Genomic DNA, 16101 nt, shown 5'->3' with positions numbered 1-16101 from the left:
TAGGATCCTGTTTCGAGCCTGGTCTGAAAGTACTGCTCATTGGCATGCTTCGCAGCCTGCTGTAAATGTGAAGCGCTGTTGTCAAGCTCTCTCTTTTAACAAGGTACGTGAGCCAAAGTGCATCTCTTTTTAGGCATACACTTCTTAGGTAAACCCAGGTGATTTACTAGTCCATGATAAATCTGTTTCACAAGCTCCATGTTAATAGGGCAATTGAAAAGCACTGTCTGTCTCCAGGGGCTAGGTAGAGAGCACAGGGCAGACTGGGGCTACTAGGCCACCACTGTGGAGATTGAGGTGGTTTACCAGTGGTGACCATGGTCTGTCATAATCTGGCACTACAAACTGTGCGAAGCACACCCCTTCCACTTTGACTCTCAGGGATGTAGGGTGCGTGTAGAGTGCAGGTGACAGAGACTTGGCACTCGTTCAGAAAACAGACACAAACATTCACTATTCAGCTCAGTGCTAATCATTGGTAAAAGAAAGTACTTTAATGTCCCAGAACGAAGTACTACACAAGCAGATGGGAGGTACAGCTATAGGATATACAATCTCACTTACTTGCCCTTAATCAACCATTGCACCCACTTGGTTACCCTCTCCCACTCTGCAGTGCAGCCCCCAATATCAATAGCGAGTTCTCAAGAGATATGGACATAGGTAAAGATTAGGCACTAGTGCAGGTTCACTAAGCAGTGACCTTAATGGTAGTTTGTGCACCAGTTTGCACGGGCAAAAGATTCAGACGGGCAACAGATTAACTTCAGAACAGCAGGAGAGATAGTCTCACAGACATATAAGTGTGGAACCTGTGTTACTTGCTCCACGGAGATGATGCTGTTGGTGTGCTGCATGGTGCATTCATCCTGATCACACCATCGGCATCTTCATCTGTGATGCAGGGCCACAGGTGAAGGCATCTGTCCTCAGTCAGGTCACTAAAGTGATCAGCATCACAGGCATAGTTGGTGAGTGCTCTTCTTCAGCAATTGCGTTCTCCTGGTCTCTCTCTTCACCCAGGCCACAGTAGTGAGCAATACGAGAGGCTTGAGTGTTGAATGCTCGTCTTCGGCAGTTGCAGCCTCTAGGCTGTGGGGTAGGTCCTCCGTTTCAGTGATGACAACAGCTCCTTGCAGGATGCACCACTTGGGCAGTGCTGCAGCACCAGTCCTTAAGGAACAATGCAAGAGAGCCAGCAGGCACCCTGTTGTTCTGGCTTTAGCTTTTCCATGCGGTTCACCACGTGAACTGCTTTCTTGGAGACCTGATGGTACCTCACCACTCACTTCTGATGGCAGTTCTTTTGGGCGCTCCTCATAACTAGAACACAACCGGGCTTATTCTCCTGGACAGTGTCTCCTCTTGCAGGGCCAGGTTCTCTCCTTTCCTCTGGAAGCAGGCAGGCTTGTAGGCACAGACAGACTCATAGCTTCTCCAGCAAGTTGAGCAGACGATGTCTAGTGATGTCACCTGGGAGACTGTCTGTCATGCAGGCACCCGCATGCTAGTCTCAGAGCAGCTCTGAGTAGTCTGCAGAACACTCCATCCCTTAGTCAAGATGAACCTGGAACTGGCACAAGATAGGGTGGACTTTTATACGCATTTTCCTGACTGGAGTTGTGAATCCTCTGTCTGAGATTTGGGAAATGTTTTGAGGTGGTTTCCTTTACATGCCTTTTCTGGCTGTAGTGCAGACACAGTCTTTGTGCAAGGTGATTGATTTGATAGCAGATGGTGATGATGCTGGCTCCAAGCAGGAGTATCCTAAACATGAGCAGACTGAAGTGTGAAGATTCTTTACCTGGCTGTTATTCGATTTTCTGAAGCAATAATCGGAGATAAACAAAGGGCAGGCCCTGATGTAAGAAAAATAGCAGTGGACACGAGTGTTGCAGCTACACCGTTATCTCCCAAAATATTTGTTATATGGTTCAAGGAGGGTATCCTCCACTGTGTGCACTCACTGTAAGCACACTCTGCCAAAAAGTGCCACCCTAAACTAGGGAGAAATGTTGAGTATGAGCAACACAGGTGCATCACATTTGCAACAGGTAACAATATTGATAAATCAATGAATTTTTGAAAAAGTCTTCCAAGAATCAATATGGGAGTTTATCTTCTCTTCATTGTCTTTTTCTTTCCTTCATATGTATACAGCAAAGAAGCCAGCTGACGCATTTTGCTCATATACAGATGGACTTCTTCAGGGCTGTAATGTTATGAGTATACATAATGTATAAACCAGTGACGCAAACAGTGGAAACGAAATACATGTACAAATAAAACAAAACCTAGTGACTTGCAACATAACATTAATAACCATGAAGTAAACCACTCAATAATTGCATGTGGTAAAACATTTTAGTTAAAGCGTAACTACATTGTAACCACAAATTACATACTTCCAACATGCACAGCATCACGTGACTGAAAACACAATGCATGTAATGATACATTACATATAAAACACAAATGTCCAATTTTATGTAAAAACAACATGTAGGTGGACATGACTATAAACTTGACAGTTCCATAGAATAAAAAAAAAAAAGGTGCGGTAAGATTCCTGGGCAGCTATTCCAATCATCATCTACCATGCATTAAAATTCCCATTTGGTGTTCAGTTCATGCATGGTGTTAAGTTGTTGCGCTATAAAGAGGGACCACATTGAAATTTGACCAAGATGTTACATGTGTCATCCTTGAACGATGTACAGTTCGTTTTCTATTGTTTACAACCATGGAAAAGTAAATGTGATCTTGGTTCCTTTTGCGCCCAGGCTGCTTCAACCCATTTACAGACTCATCCAGACAGCCAGCTTGTGTTTATAACTGCCCTACACTGCCAATATGGAATGCCCTATACTGTGTATTGATGCTTTGTTTGATGTTTTGTTTTATTATGCAAAACGAAATAAAATATTCAACAAAAAAAAGGATGTCAAGGTGGGGAAAGTGAGTAATAATTCCGATTAGCCATGGCGGAGCCCAGACTATTTTAACACGTAAGGTGTTTGGATGTTGGAAAAGGAGGACAAAGAGCCAGAGAAGGTGAGACATATGGAAAAAGGTAGTGATAGTAGGGTACGATATGCGTAGATACATACCACAACAGAAGAAGCAAAAACAAATACAATAGATAAACGTGTAACACTCAGTAGTTAAATGCGCACCAGAGAGTGCAGTCTACTTTAACAAAACATGTCTCAAGGTTGAAACTGAGAGGAACTGAACGTTGAGTATGTATAGGTACATATCAAGGGGTGTCAAGAAAAAATTTATTTTCAACTTCATCCCTTGTTCCAAAGTGTCTATTTAATGTATTGGTTCTCAGTAGAATGGAGGGGATAGGGCGACTTAGTTCTTCTTCAGGCACCTAAAATGATAAGTGTGACATGGGCTGTTATAAAACAAACACTAGAAGGTAAGCGCAAAATAACAAAGGCATGTGAGAGCAAAAGAAGGTAACAAGAAATTATATCAAGCACTCGAGGCACCCAAACACAGAGTCCCTCAAGGCTATTAAACGTAAATATACAGAGGCCGACAGAGAAGTAGTTCGGCGCCACATCATCAGGGTTGGGAACAACATGCAAACCACGCAGGAATCCATTGCGAACGGTTAAGGTACTGACGACGAACAGGCCCAGTGTGTATCCAAGGGGTATCCCAAATGAAACACAATAAGTTCCCACACTGTGTACAATTCCTGAGCAGGCTAAGGTTTGCGGAACGTGATTAACTTAGCTATTTCTACCTGTAGGTTACCTACTTTATTGTCTGCATGTTTAATCAGGATGTACTTCATGATACCCAACACATCTTGTAAATTGTCTTCCCACTTCTTCAATGATTCCTCGTCCGATTCCTTGTTCAAATCCTCGAACTTAGGGAATATTAAAATTCTCAGACCCCTGGGAATTTCGTTATACAAATATTTCTGGAGAGTAATACCGTCCCACCACCTTGCCATTTCTTGTTTTTCGAGTCTCTCTAACTCACTGACTGGACCACTAGGCCCTCGTACACCCTGTTCTGTGTTTTTGGAAAAGAGGCCTTGCACCAACTCTTCATGCCTATCTTTAAATCTCTTGACTGGGGGAGAATGTATGCATTGTCAGCATTCCGTCCATCATTTGTTTGTTGTAACGCTTTTCGCCCTAAGTGGGATGGGTATTCCCAGACGTGGGACCCGTGCTCACTACGCCACTGGAGTCAAGCTATCCTGGCTGATGACGGCTGATAGCCAGAAACCGGTCCTAGGATGCTTGATTCCGGTCCAGGGAAGACATGGCTTGGCAGTTCGGGCTGGACTGTTCCCATGAGGCACAGGGTCAAGACTGATTTGCATATGGCCATGTCTAAACTGGGGTGGTGTAGTGGGCAAAAGAACGATGGATTTAACCCAGATCTCTTGACTGGGGGAGAATGTATGCATTGTCAGCATTCCGTCCATCATTTGTTTGTTGTAACGCTTTTCGCCCTAAGTGGGATGGGTATTCCCAGACGTGGGACCCGTGCTCACTACGCCACTGGAGTCAAGCTATCCTGGCTGATGACGGCTGATAGCCAGAAACCGGTCCTAGGATGCTTGATTCCGGTCCAGGGAAGACATGGCTTGGCAGTTCGGGCTGGACTGTTCCCATGAGGCACAGGGTCAAGACTGATTTGCATATGGCCATGTCTCAACTGGGGTGGTGTAGTGGGCAAAAGAACGATGGATTTAACCCAGATCTCTTGACTGGGGGAGAATGTATGCATTGTCAGCATTCCGTCCATCATTTGTTTGTTGTAACGCTTTTCGCCCTAAGTGGGATGGGTATTCCCAGACGTGGGACCCGTGCTCACTACGCCACTGGAGTCAAGCTATCCTGGCTGATGACGGCTGATAGCCAGAAACCGGTCCTAGGATGCTTGATTCCGGTCCAGGGAAGACATGGCTTGGCAGTTCGGGCTGGACTGTTCCCATGAGGCACAGGGTCAAGACTGATTTGCATATGGCCATGTCTAAACTGGGGTGGTGTAGTGGGCAAAAGAACGATGGATTTAACCCAGATCTCTTGACTGGGGGAGAATGTATGCATTGTCAGCATTCCGTCCATCATTTGTTTGTTGTAACGCTTTTCGCCCTAAGTGGGATGGGTATTCCCAGACGTGGGACCCGTGCTCACTACGCCACTGGAGTCAAGCTATCCTGGCTGATGACGGCTGATAGCCAGAAACCGGTCCTAGGATGCTTGATTCCGGTCCAGGGAAGACATGGCTTGGCAGTTCGGGCTGGACTGTTCCCATGAGGCACAGGGTCAAGACTGATTTGCATATGGCCATGTCTAAACTGGGGTGGTGTAGTGGGCAAAAGAACGATGGATTTAACCCAGATCTCTTGACTGGGGGAGAATGTATGCATTGTCAGCATTCCGTCCATCATTTGTTTGTTGTAACGCTTTTCGCCCTAAGTGGGATGGGTATTCCCAGACGTGGGACCCGTGCTCACTACGCCACTGGAGTCAAGCTATCCTGGCTGATGACGGCTGATAGCCAGAAACCGGTCCTAGGATGCTTGATTCCGGTCCAGGGAAGACATGGCTTGGCAGTTCGGGCTGGACTGTTCCCATGAGGCACAGGGTCAAGACTGATTTGCATATGGCCATGTCTAAACTGGGGTGGTGTAGTGGGCAAAAGAACGATGGATTTAACCCAGATCTCTTGACTGGGGGAGAATGTATGCATTGTCAGCATTCCGTCCATCATTTGTTTGTTGTAACGCTTTTCGCCCTAAGTGGGATGGGTATTCCCAGACGTGGGACCCGTGCTCACTACGCCACTGGAGTCAAGCTATCCTGGCTGATGACGGCTGATAGCCAGAAACCGGTCCTAGGATGCTTGATTCCGGTCCAGGGAAGACATGGCTTGGCAGTTCGGGCTGGACTGTTCCCATGAGGCACAGGGTCAAGACTGATTTGCATATGGCCATGTCTAAACTGGGGTGGTGTAGTGGGCAAAAGAACGATGGATTTAACCCAGATCTCTTGACTGGGGGAGAATGTATGCATTGTCAGCATTCCGTCCATCATTTGTTTGTTGTAACGCTTTTCGCCCTAAGTGGGATGGGTATTCCCAGACGTGGGACCCGTGCTCACTACGCCACTGGAGTCAAGCTATCCTGGCTGATGACGGCTGATAGCCAGAAACCGGTCCTAGGATGCTTGATTCCGGTCCAGGGAAGACATGGCTTGGCAGTTCGGGCTGGACTGTTCCCATGAGGCACAGGGTCAAGACTGATTTGCATATGGCCATGTCTAAACTGGGGTGGTGTAGTGGGCAAAAGAACGATGGATTTAACCCAGATCTCTTGACTGGGGGAGAATGTATGCATTGTCAGCATTCCGTCCATCATTTGTTTGTTGTAACGCTTTTCGCCCTAAGTGGGATGGGTATTCCCAGACGTGGGACCCGTGCTCACTACGCCACTGGAGTCAAGCTATCCTGGCTGATGACGGCTGATAGCCAGAAACCGGTCCTAGGATGCTTGATTCCGGTCCAGGGAAGACATGGCTTGGCAGTTCGGGCTGGACTGTTCCCATGAGGCACAGGGTCAAGACTGATTTGCATATGGCCATGTCTAAACTGGGGTGGTGTAGTGGGCAAAAGAACGATGGATTTAACCCAGATCTCTTGACTGGGGGAGAATGTATGCATTGTCAGCATTCCGTCCATCATTTGTTTGTTGTAACGCTTTTCGCCCTAAGTGGGATGGGTATTCCCAGACGTGGGACCCGTGCTCACTACGCCACTGGAGTCAAGCTATCCTGGCTGATGACGGCTGATAGCCAGAAACCGGTCCTAGGATGCTTGATTCCGGTCCAGGGAAGACATGGCTTGGCAGTTCGGGCTGGACTGTTCCCATGAGGCACAGGGTCAAGACTGATTTGCATATGGCCATGTCTAAACTGGGGTGGTGTAGTGGGCAAAAGAACGATGGATTTAACCCAGATCTCTTGACTGGGGGAGAATGTATGCATTGTCAGCATTCCGTCCATCATTTGTTTGTTGTAATATCTTTAAATCATGACATCCTGACAGTGCCTTTGTGTCAATGGAAGATCAAAGTGTCTTCCTAGTAAACGGGAACGGACGTCTAGTGGTCCAGTCAGTTAAGGACTTAAAAGTAAGTTCCAAAAGTCGAGTATGATGATGGCCATCCTGATTGAACATGCAGACAAAAAAGTAGGTAAATTACAGGTAGAAATAGGCAAATTGGAAAAGGATATTGAGACTTCTGATTTTGAAAGAAGTGCTAAAGAAGATCTATGAGATTTTTGACAAAGTAATAAACAATCATCAGATCTACTTACAAGATATAACATTTTGAAAAATCAAAAGCGATGATACTGATTATAGGGATGGAAGGATATACACCTTTGCCTGTAAATATGACAATGTCAAAACATCAGGTGAAGGAAAAAGAAGTAGGGAAGAAACAACTAACTATCTCAGTTAGCAGCAGCAGCAGCAGCTCCCTTACATCCATAGAAGGCAATGCCTCTCATTAGGAGGCCTCTTCCACATCCACTCCACAAGGCCCATATACTTTCTTTAGTGGAGATGAAGAGGCTGCGTTTAAGAGACAAAACAACAAAAAGAGAACATAAACCAGAAGGAAGGGGAGGAGATGAAAAAAAGAAAAAGAAAACTGACAGCAGGTGTAACAACACGCTCCAAAACTAACTAGGGGACATGTCGATAATGCGATTCTGGCACGACCAATGAATTTACTATTGTTAACTTGTCCAATCGCTTCCTACCTCTGTCAGAAAGTAACGTGTTAAGTAAGGGTTTGGACTTTTGCCCCTAAATGTTGGGTGACCCAGTCAAGATTTTCGTAGATCTGTACAAATTCACATGCATATTGAAATTAAAGGATTTCTTTAACTCAGTCCAATGAGACCATTGCCTATGCTCCAACGTATGCAACCACTTACACAAACAATATTGGATTTGTACGATTTACAATTGGTAATGTCAATACCGGGTGATGATGTTGTACATATCGACACTCTCAGAAACCATCTAGAGATTAAGAAAGATGTAAATATAGATAGTGAGCTCAAACCTCGCTCGAAGTTTACACCTACTGGTACAAGAAAGGGTGACAAATGATATACATGCTATGATTGTAAGACCAAAACAACACATGCATAAGGGCCATAACCTCATTGGAGTTGAAAGAACCGCACTCCGAAACTTTAAGTTTGGATGACACCATTGTGATCCGTAAAGCTGACAAAGGGGGGAATGTTGTCATCATGAACAAGAATCATTACATTGAGGAGATAAATAGACAACTTGCTGACAACAGCTGCTATGAACTTCTCACAGCTAACCCTATGAAAGCACTAGCCACACAAATTAATATGAGACTATCAGATTGGTGTGAGAGCTGCCTTATCACGGATGAGGAATATGCTTGTCTATCTGTGAAGGAACCCCGGTATCCTTGTATCTAAATGCTCCCGAAAATCCATAAGGCTGGGGATTTCCCCCCGGGATGACCCATCTCCGATATAGCCTCACCCATGCAACCTATTCAGCCGCGGCCCGTGCAGGTAAGAGCGGTGGGGCGGGGTTCAGGGGGGTTTTGACAGACGACCACGAGGAAAAATTTGTGGTTGTCTGTCGAAATCCCCCTCCCACCCCACCCGGCCCCACTGTTCTTACGAGCACGGCCGAGGCTGAACGTATCTCTAAATATGTTGACACTTTTTTACAGACATTCGGCCGTAATGTACCTGCTTATATTCAGGACAGTACTGATATATTACATAAATCTGAGGACGTGACATGGTCCCAGGATCTCATGTTTGTAACCATGGATGTGACAGGACTATATACCTGTATTCAGAAACAATTTGGAATGATGGCTGTTGAATCATTTTGCCACACTAAGACTGCGGACCATCTTGAACACAATGAAATGTTGGTAGAGATGATTGATATAATCCTGTCCCCAAACTTTTTTTCTGCATTATGGCAACTGGTATCACCAGGTGCAAGGTATGGCCATGGGCTCCCGGTTTGCTTCCTTGTATGCTAGCCTCTTCATGGGGTGATGGGAGTGGGGCCATGCCTGGGGCCGTTATGCCCCCCTCCTGGACTGAGCATATAGTCTTCTACGGAAGGTATATTGATGATATCATCATCCTTTGGAATGGCACTATAGTAAAACTCTTGGAATTCCCTTAATTTCTTAATTGAAACCCCCCATGGTTGGAGGTGTATCCCCGAAATGAGGAACACAGCGTGGAAATGGGAGGATTCTCAGCAGTATGGGGTTGGGTGTGGACTGGTAAAAGGATGTGGTCCGGAGCCTACGATCAGGCTCGGACGCTCGGCAAAGGCAAGATGCCGGGTATCAAGCAGCCAGTATAAGTGCTCGTTTAGAGGATGCAAATGGAGTCCGCCGTGTTCCTCATTCCGGGGATACACCTCCAACCATCCTGGAATCTACTCTGGCTTAATTTGTACGCCCAGCCTCTCCCGGCCGCCTGGACTGTCATCCTGAATGCTCTTCAGCCCTCACGAGGTCACCTACCTTCAACCTATGACATAGTATCATAGTGCGCCCCAGATCAACTTCCCAGGCATTTGCTCGATTGCTTAGTCCGGATGATGATCCCATAACCCTGTTGGGGATCGAAACGTCGGCGACATTTACATCTTAAACTCTAGACTGTGAATTAAGGATTATGTAGAGTATAAGATGTCTGTGTTATTGTGACTACTGTTAATTTGTATCTTATCTAAAGAGTCACTTTTAACTCAAATGCCTGTGGTAAGGAAATCGGCTGATTTCCAAATACCCTGTCACGTCTTGCTCACTAATTGTTTATGTATTATCTTGCTCTATATGTGTGTTAATACATTTCAAATACTGGACACAAATAAACCCAATTTTGATTGTAACATTGTGGCTACCTATACTAATTCTCCTTGAGAGGGAACGCTGTCTCTTAACAATTACTACTACCCTTGGTCCCTTCTGACTATAAGGGTTCCCTTGTTCCTTTTTCTGATATATGGAGGAACAACATATGGATGACAATAGTATCTGGTTTATAGGCATTGACCATGTCCCCCTTGACCTGCGTGGTGGCAATCGAGAACTAGCACTTAGACGCAAAGAGGCTGCATTGATATGTCGTCTACGCAGCACGGAAAAGGGGCATATCACCGATGATAAATTACATTATTTTCTATGAGAAGATATTATCAGGAATTATGGTATCGCTCATGAGCAGACGCTGTTCTGTGATTTTCCTGTTAGGGCAACTCAGGAGCATGTAGTAAGGATAGTATTACACACTTAGATACTTGTTGGTTCCTTATGGTATTAACTGTACATAACACTTGCTCCAGTCCAGACTGGGTTTTCCAGGAGGAGAACTGTTGTTTTTGGTCTCTTATGATATCATCTGTACACAAGATCTGCTAAAGTACAGACCGGGTTTCAGATTCAATTGACAGACCTCTATGCACAATATTCTGTCTGTGGAGATAGACACATCTTACTAGTTCTATTGCCTCTCCACTTTTTTGCCTCCTCCCATTTGCATCTGTTCAGTTCTTTTTTGCTTAGTGATCACTGCTTAAACAATCCTTAGATTGGTCACCCTCTGTTACTCTATCATCAGTTTTTTACTATCATTCGGCCACGTGGTTTACTGCTCCCCATAACCACATATCTGCCTGACAAATGTTTTGACTTTGGCACCAATAGGTACTCACTGGACAGCCCTGTCTCCTCCTCGCTGCCAGTACTGTCAATTTCTCCTGACCGGATAGTTTTGGGGAGGTTTTTGAGATCCCTTTCCAACATGGAAGACGTTTACGCCACTTACATTTTAATTGACTGACTCAGGGCTTATTTAACATTACTCGCATACCCCTGAGAGGAAGTTGACTTTTTTTTCAATTATTTGTACATTACATACACACTTTCATGGTTTCAAGAGCTATTCCCCTTTGCCATATTGTCTATTTGACTTGTGGCGCCGTTCCTTATTCCCCCTCTTTCTTATTTCGTTCATGTGCTGTTTATAATTGATACATACTGGGATATTGTATTGCTCCTTTGGACATATGGTATTTTATTCTCCCCTTGTTTACATCAAATGGTTGAGTTCTCTTCTTAACTTAACTACTTTACTTTCACCATTTTAAGATGGCCGATTATGCGTCAGTCTCCCGTCTCGAATGTTTTACTCTGGGACTAGACGGCCTCCATCGCTACATGAACACGTCACTAAGGATGCCGATTGCATTCTTTTTCTTATCCTTCCTGGCTGAACGGCTCGAGAGGGATGTCTTTTTGTTCTCCTGCGCAGCATGTACTATATTAAGTCACTATTACTTCTTCTCAAGTCACACGCAGACGGTTTTGTTTTACATCCGTAATGAGTTTGGTGTACTAATTTGAGTCTTACATACAGGACAACTAACAGGGAGGCTCACTGCACCTAGGTACTTCTCCCCACTCGCCGAAATAAAGTAGAAACCTCTTAGCCGGCCTATACACTTTTACATTGATCTATTTAGATTCTGCATCCCCAGTCAAAATGTCATAAATGAGTTACATTATATTTGCATTAAGACCATATGAAACAATTTTGATTTTTTTAAATAACAAACAGTTCTTTTATTTATATCTTTTTTTGTGTTTTATAATTTACACATGATTTAAGAAAAAGAAAACATTTTTTACATTTATGAATTTTGATACAAACACATTGCACATTTAATATAAAAGAGAAAACAACATCCTAGACATCAATGATATGTACAATAAACAATAACTAGTCACTCATACTTGCATTCACACAATAAAAAAATGAAAGGAAGATATACAAGAAAGAGGAAAATAGAACTCTTAGATTGGTCAAACTTCTCAGACAAGCAGAGTAGAGAGATTGTCAGTTTTCTCTGTGTCAAAAGTAATGTTGCAGTCGTATGGGAAACAATGTCGCGGTCAACGCGCGTTTCAGTGGAAAGAACCACCTTCTTCAGGACCAAACTGCTGAGTTTTTAGAAAATGGGGTGAACGTGGATGATGTCTGGGTGTCTGTAGAATAAACAAAAAAATGACATTGACGAAACGGAAGGGGATGTAAATACTTTGTAAGGAGATTACTTCCTATTAGTCTATGGGCGTGCTCATCCTGCTTCAAAGAGATGTACAAAAAGTAGCTGCAAAGGTCATGCACTTAGGTAAGGGATACAAAAAATGAACCATCTCCTGTGAGACCCATTGATTTTGTGAGGGTGAGATCTGAAAAAGTTTAAGTGCATTTAAGGAGACTCCGGATATAGGGTGCCCAGAAAGAGCATGCAATCCTCGAGAAATAAATCTTTTGATAGCTACCTTATAAATTGTTAGGCCAGATGCATGTGACCCGCTTAAAAAAGCGTCTGTCTTGCAGTGCAAGAATATAGAATTTTTCTGCAAAAGAAAAGGTTCGAATTATATAACCCACTCAGGAGAAAGGATGCGAGTGGCTGTATGTGATAGAAATGCCATACTACCTCAACGAGTTAAAATCTGGAGATACATTTTCAATCCGAGGTTAGTATAGTTATCTCCAAAGTTGTTGTAAAAACAACTACGGCAGTCCTGTGGAGACAAGTAGACTTATTATCAGACCTAGTCAGATAGTGAAATTAGAAAGATCATTGAGTGCCGGTAATTTGTATACCTTGTAAGTGCAAAGATTGGTATTAGCGAATCATGTCAGGCAAGTGTCTTGACGTATTTGTTTAATACCATTCATCTAAGTTGCATCACGTCCCGGCATGTCTCTGTAGAGAAAAAAGCAAGAAACATATGTACATGTATCCCCAGAGAAATGCGATGGGGAAGTGATTAGATGTGTGGCTAACTAGTTTCCATTAATGTATTAACTAACAGCGCAACATGTTAATCAGATAGACACGAGCTACCACGACTCTAGTTATGTTCTAGTTTTCTAATACGTTGTTCACGCAAGACAGTAAGTATACAAAGGACCCTTTTAGTAAATCGAATACACCAATGCTAGGGGCACCTCTCTCTTGACAGAGAAACTTGAGATAGTGGGGTGGCAGCGAGCAGTTATAATCACACTAGTTAGAATGTGCGGTAAAACACACAAACATAATTGACCCGTAGTTTCACTTAACAAGTGTGCACACAGTGGTAACGGGATCTAAGAAGAGCCGGAGTAATTCTACAACGGAACCGGTTGAGAACATACCTCTGTACGCCGTAAAGCCTCTTTGCCGATCAGTCAAAAGGCGGAAGTGAAAAATGGACGTGCTTAAACGCGTTAGTAGGCTCGCGAGATTACGATCCCATAAGCAGTGTTTAAGGTGCCTCTACATCTGTTTACTGGGCGCCATCTTAAAAAGGAGTAATAGTTTGATATGTTAAATGGTGGTGATCTTTAACTCTTTAAAAAGTGCACAGTATTTCTCAATCTATTGAATACGAAAAACATGGTTGAAGACTAGTGATATTTAGCATGAAATGGCCGGGCGCCCCAATATAGGATGTGATTTAATGATTGTCGTATATAAACTAATGTGCTAACTTTGGCATGAAAGCATTGATGAGTCAAGTTGAGGAATGGTGTCGCACACTAGATATGATGTAGTGAGAGGGGGACAAATGCCATGATTTTGAATACACGGTGTGTGTGGCACAATAGTCGCCATATTGGAATGGTGTGAGAGTCATGGATATTATCATATGAAATCAATCAAGATCCTATTTTTAATTCGCAGGAACCCCTATGATGGTGAGAGAGAATGGTATTCTTTATAGCTATAATGCTATGGCCATCTGGGATGTGGAGATAGTAGACATGTGTAATGTATGTCTTTGCTGGTATAGAGGTAACAAGACCAGATTGTAACTAAGTCTAAGGGAACATGTCATTATGTTATGATCCAAATTATCTCCTCATTAAGGCCCCTGCGGACTGTGTCACAATGGAAGATCCAGAAAGTCTCCCTATTTTTCCGTAGTTTGTTAATGTCTTGGCCTGATCTGGGGTTCACTTTTTCTAGGATCAGCCATTTTAGATCATTTTCTCCATGGTTGTATTGAAGAAAGTGTTTGACCATTGGTGCATGTTCTTTACGGGTTCTAATGGCCGATTTGTGCTCTGAGAGTCTAATGTGGAATTCCCGGCCTGTTTCCCCGATGTAGCCTAGGCCGCAAGGGCAGAGGATGAGATAAATGACATTGTTGCTTCTGCAATTTGTGTGGCTTTTGAGCCTACCACCTCTGTTTCCATATGTCCAAGTCTCTGTTGTGATAGCTGTTGTACATGCATGGCATGTGCCACATCTGTGGTTGCCTAGAATTGGAGGCAGTCCATCAATGGTTCTTTGTTCAGCTGAGGTGTTGATGTATCGCATTCTACTGTGGACTAGCTTATCCCTTAAGTTAGCATTTCTTCTGAAAGCCACTATTGGTTTTGCAAGGGGTTTACCACTCTCATTCGTGTTTAGAATTTTCCAGTTTTTATTTAAGATTTGCTGGACTTTGTGATTGTAGTTAGAATGATTGACTACACATACTAATCTTTCCATGGGTTTTTTTTCCTTTCCTGAGATGAGACTATCACGGTTGTAATATTTGGCTCTTTTCATAGATTGTTTTATGAGGCGTTTAGGATAGCCCCTAAGTAGGAGCCTATTCTTTAGGTCTTCCGCGTGTGTATTATAGTCCTGTATGTTGGTACAATTACGTCTGATCCTAAGGAATTCCCCGAAGGGGATTGAATCCTTCTGACAGGAAGGATGGAAGCTAGCATGTTGCAAAATGGTGTTCTTTGCTGTGGGCTTACGATATAGACTAACTTCAATATTTCCATTGCCGCTTTTAATCCAGATATCTAGAAATTCCACCTTTTCTGATGAATAGTGAACAGTGAATTTTAAATTATATCCACTGTGGTTTAGCCATTCAATGAATTGATTTAGCTCGTCTACAGTTCCTGTCCAAATAAAAAAGATGTCGTCTATGAATCTATGCCAAGTGTTGATATTTTCATAGAAGGGGGCCATTTCGTTATAGATGTGTTTTAACCCCTTCGGTGCTCATGACGGAACGGTTCCGTCATGAGCCACGGTTGAGCTGTGCTCATGACGGAACCGTTCCGTCATGACCACGCCCGCGCAGGAAAAGATCAGCACAGCAGGGGAATCCGTCCAGCATGGAAGGGGTTAACTCAAACTCCCCCATGTATATATTGGCTACACTCGGTGCACATGAAGCACCCATGCTAGTACCTTGTATTTGTTTATATAGCTTATCTTTAAATTCAAAGTAGTTGTTATGAAGTACTATGTCTAAACATTCCAAGATAAAAGCATTGGGTCTATCGCCCTGTGTTCTGTTAAGAAGAGCTGCCACTGCCTCTAGGGCGCGATCTTGAGGTATATTAGTATATAGAGATTCTATATCTAGTGTCACCAAGAGTTGGCTATCTTTGTTAAAGGGCATGTGTTCCACAGTAGAGATCATATGGCCTGTGTCCTTGATGTACGACCGGTATAATTTGGTGAGAGGACAGAGAAATGAGTCTACATATTGTGAAAGCGGTTCCGTGTGCGAGTTGATAGACGAGATAATAGGACGCAGTGGAGGATCATGTATGTCTTTATGGGTTTTTGGGACACCATATAGCGTGGACGTGACCGCGTTGTTTTTGTTAAGAAAAGTCAGTTCTTTTTGACAAATGTAACCATCATTGAAGGCTTTGGATGTACTGCTTTCTATTCTGGTTTGTAGTTCTTTTAAAACAGATCTGCGGGCTGGTTGGTAATGTTCTGGGATGCTAAGCATATTTTCCACTTTCTGTGAATAGGAGTCACTGTCTAGAATGACAATTCCACCTGCTTTGTCACTAGGTTTGATTATGATGGAATTATTTTTTCCTAGATCTCTTAAAGCTGCCATTTCTGGCTTTGTTAAATTCGGGGTTGGTTTGCGAACAAATTTTGTGACTCTTTCTAGTTCTTTAATCACTGTTTTCTCAAATATAGCGACCTCAGGTC

At 43.6% G+C, this 16101-nt stretch overlaps 1 protein-coding gene across 1 annotated transcript in view; it reads left to right on the top strand.

Annotated features, from left to right (window-relative positions):
* LIN52 (lin-52 DREAM MuvB core complex component) overlaps positions 1 to 16101 on the top strand; it is a 338499-nt gene that overhangs the window by 56822 nt on the left and 265576 nt on the right. The gene's annotated exons all lie outside the window — the stretch shown is intronic.

The sequence above is a fragment of the Triturus cristatus genome, chromosome 9, assembly GCF_964204655.1.
Source record: "Triturus cristatus chromosome 9, aTriCri1.1, whole genome shotgun sequence".
Taxonomy (NCBI): domain Eukaryota; kingdom Metazoa; phylum Chordata; class Amphibia; order Caudata; family Salamandridae; genus Triturus; species Triturus cristatus.
This window is presented reverse-complemented; position numbering and strand designations above follow the sequence as displayed.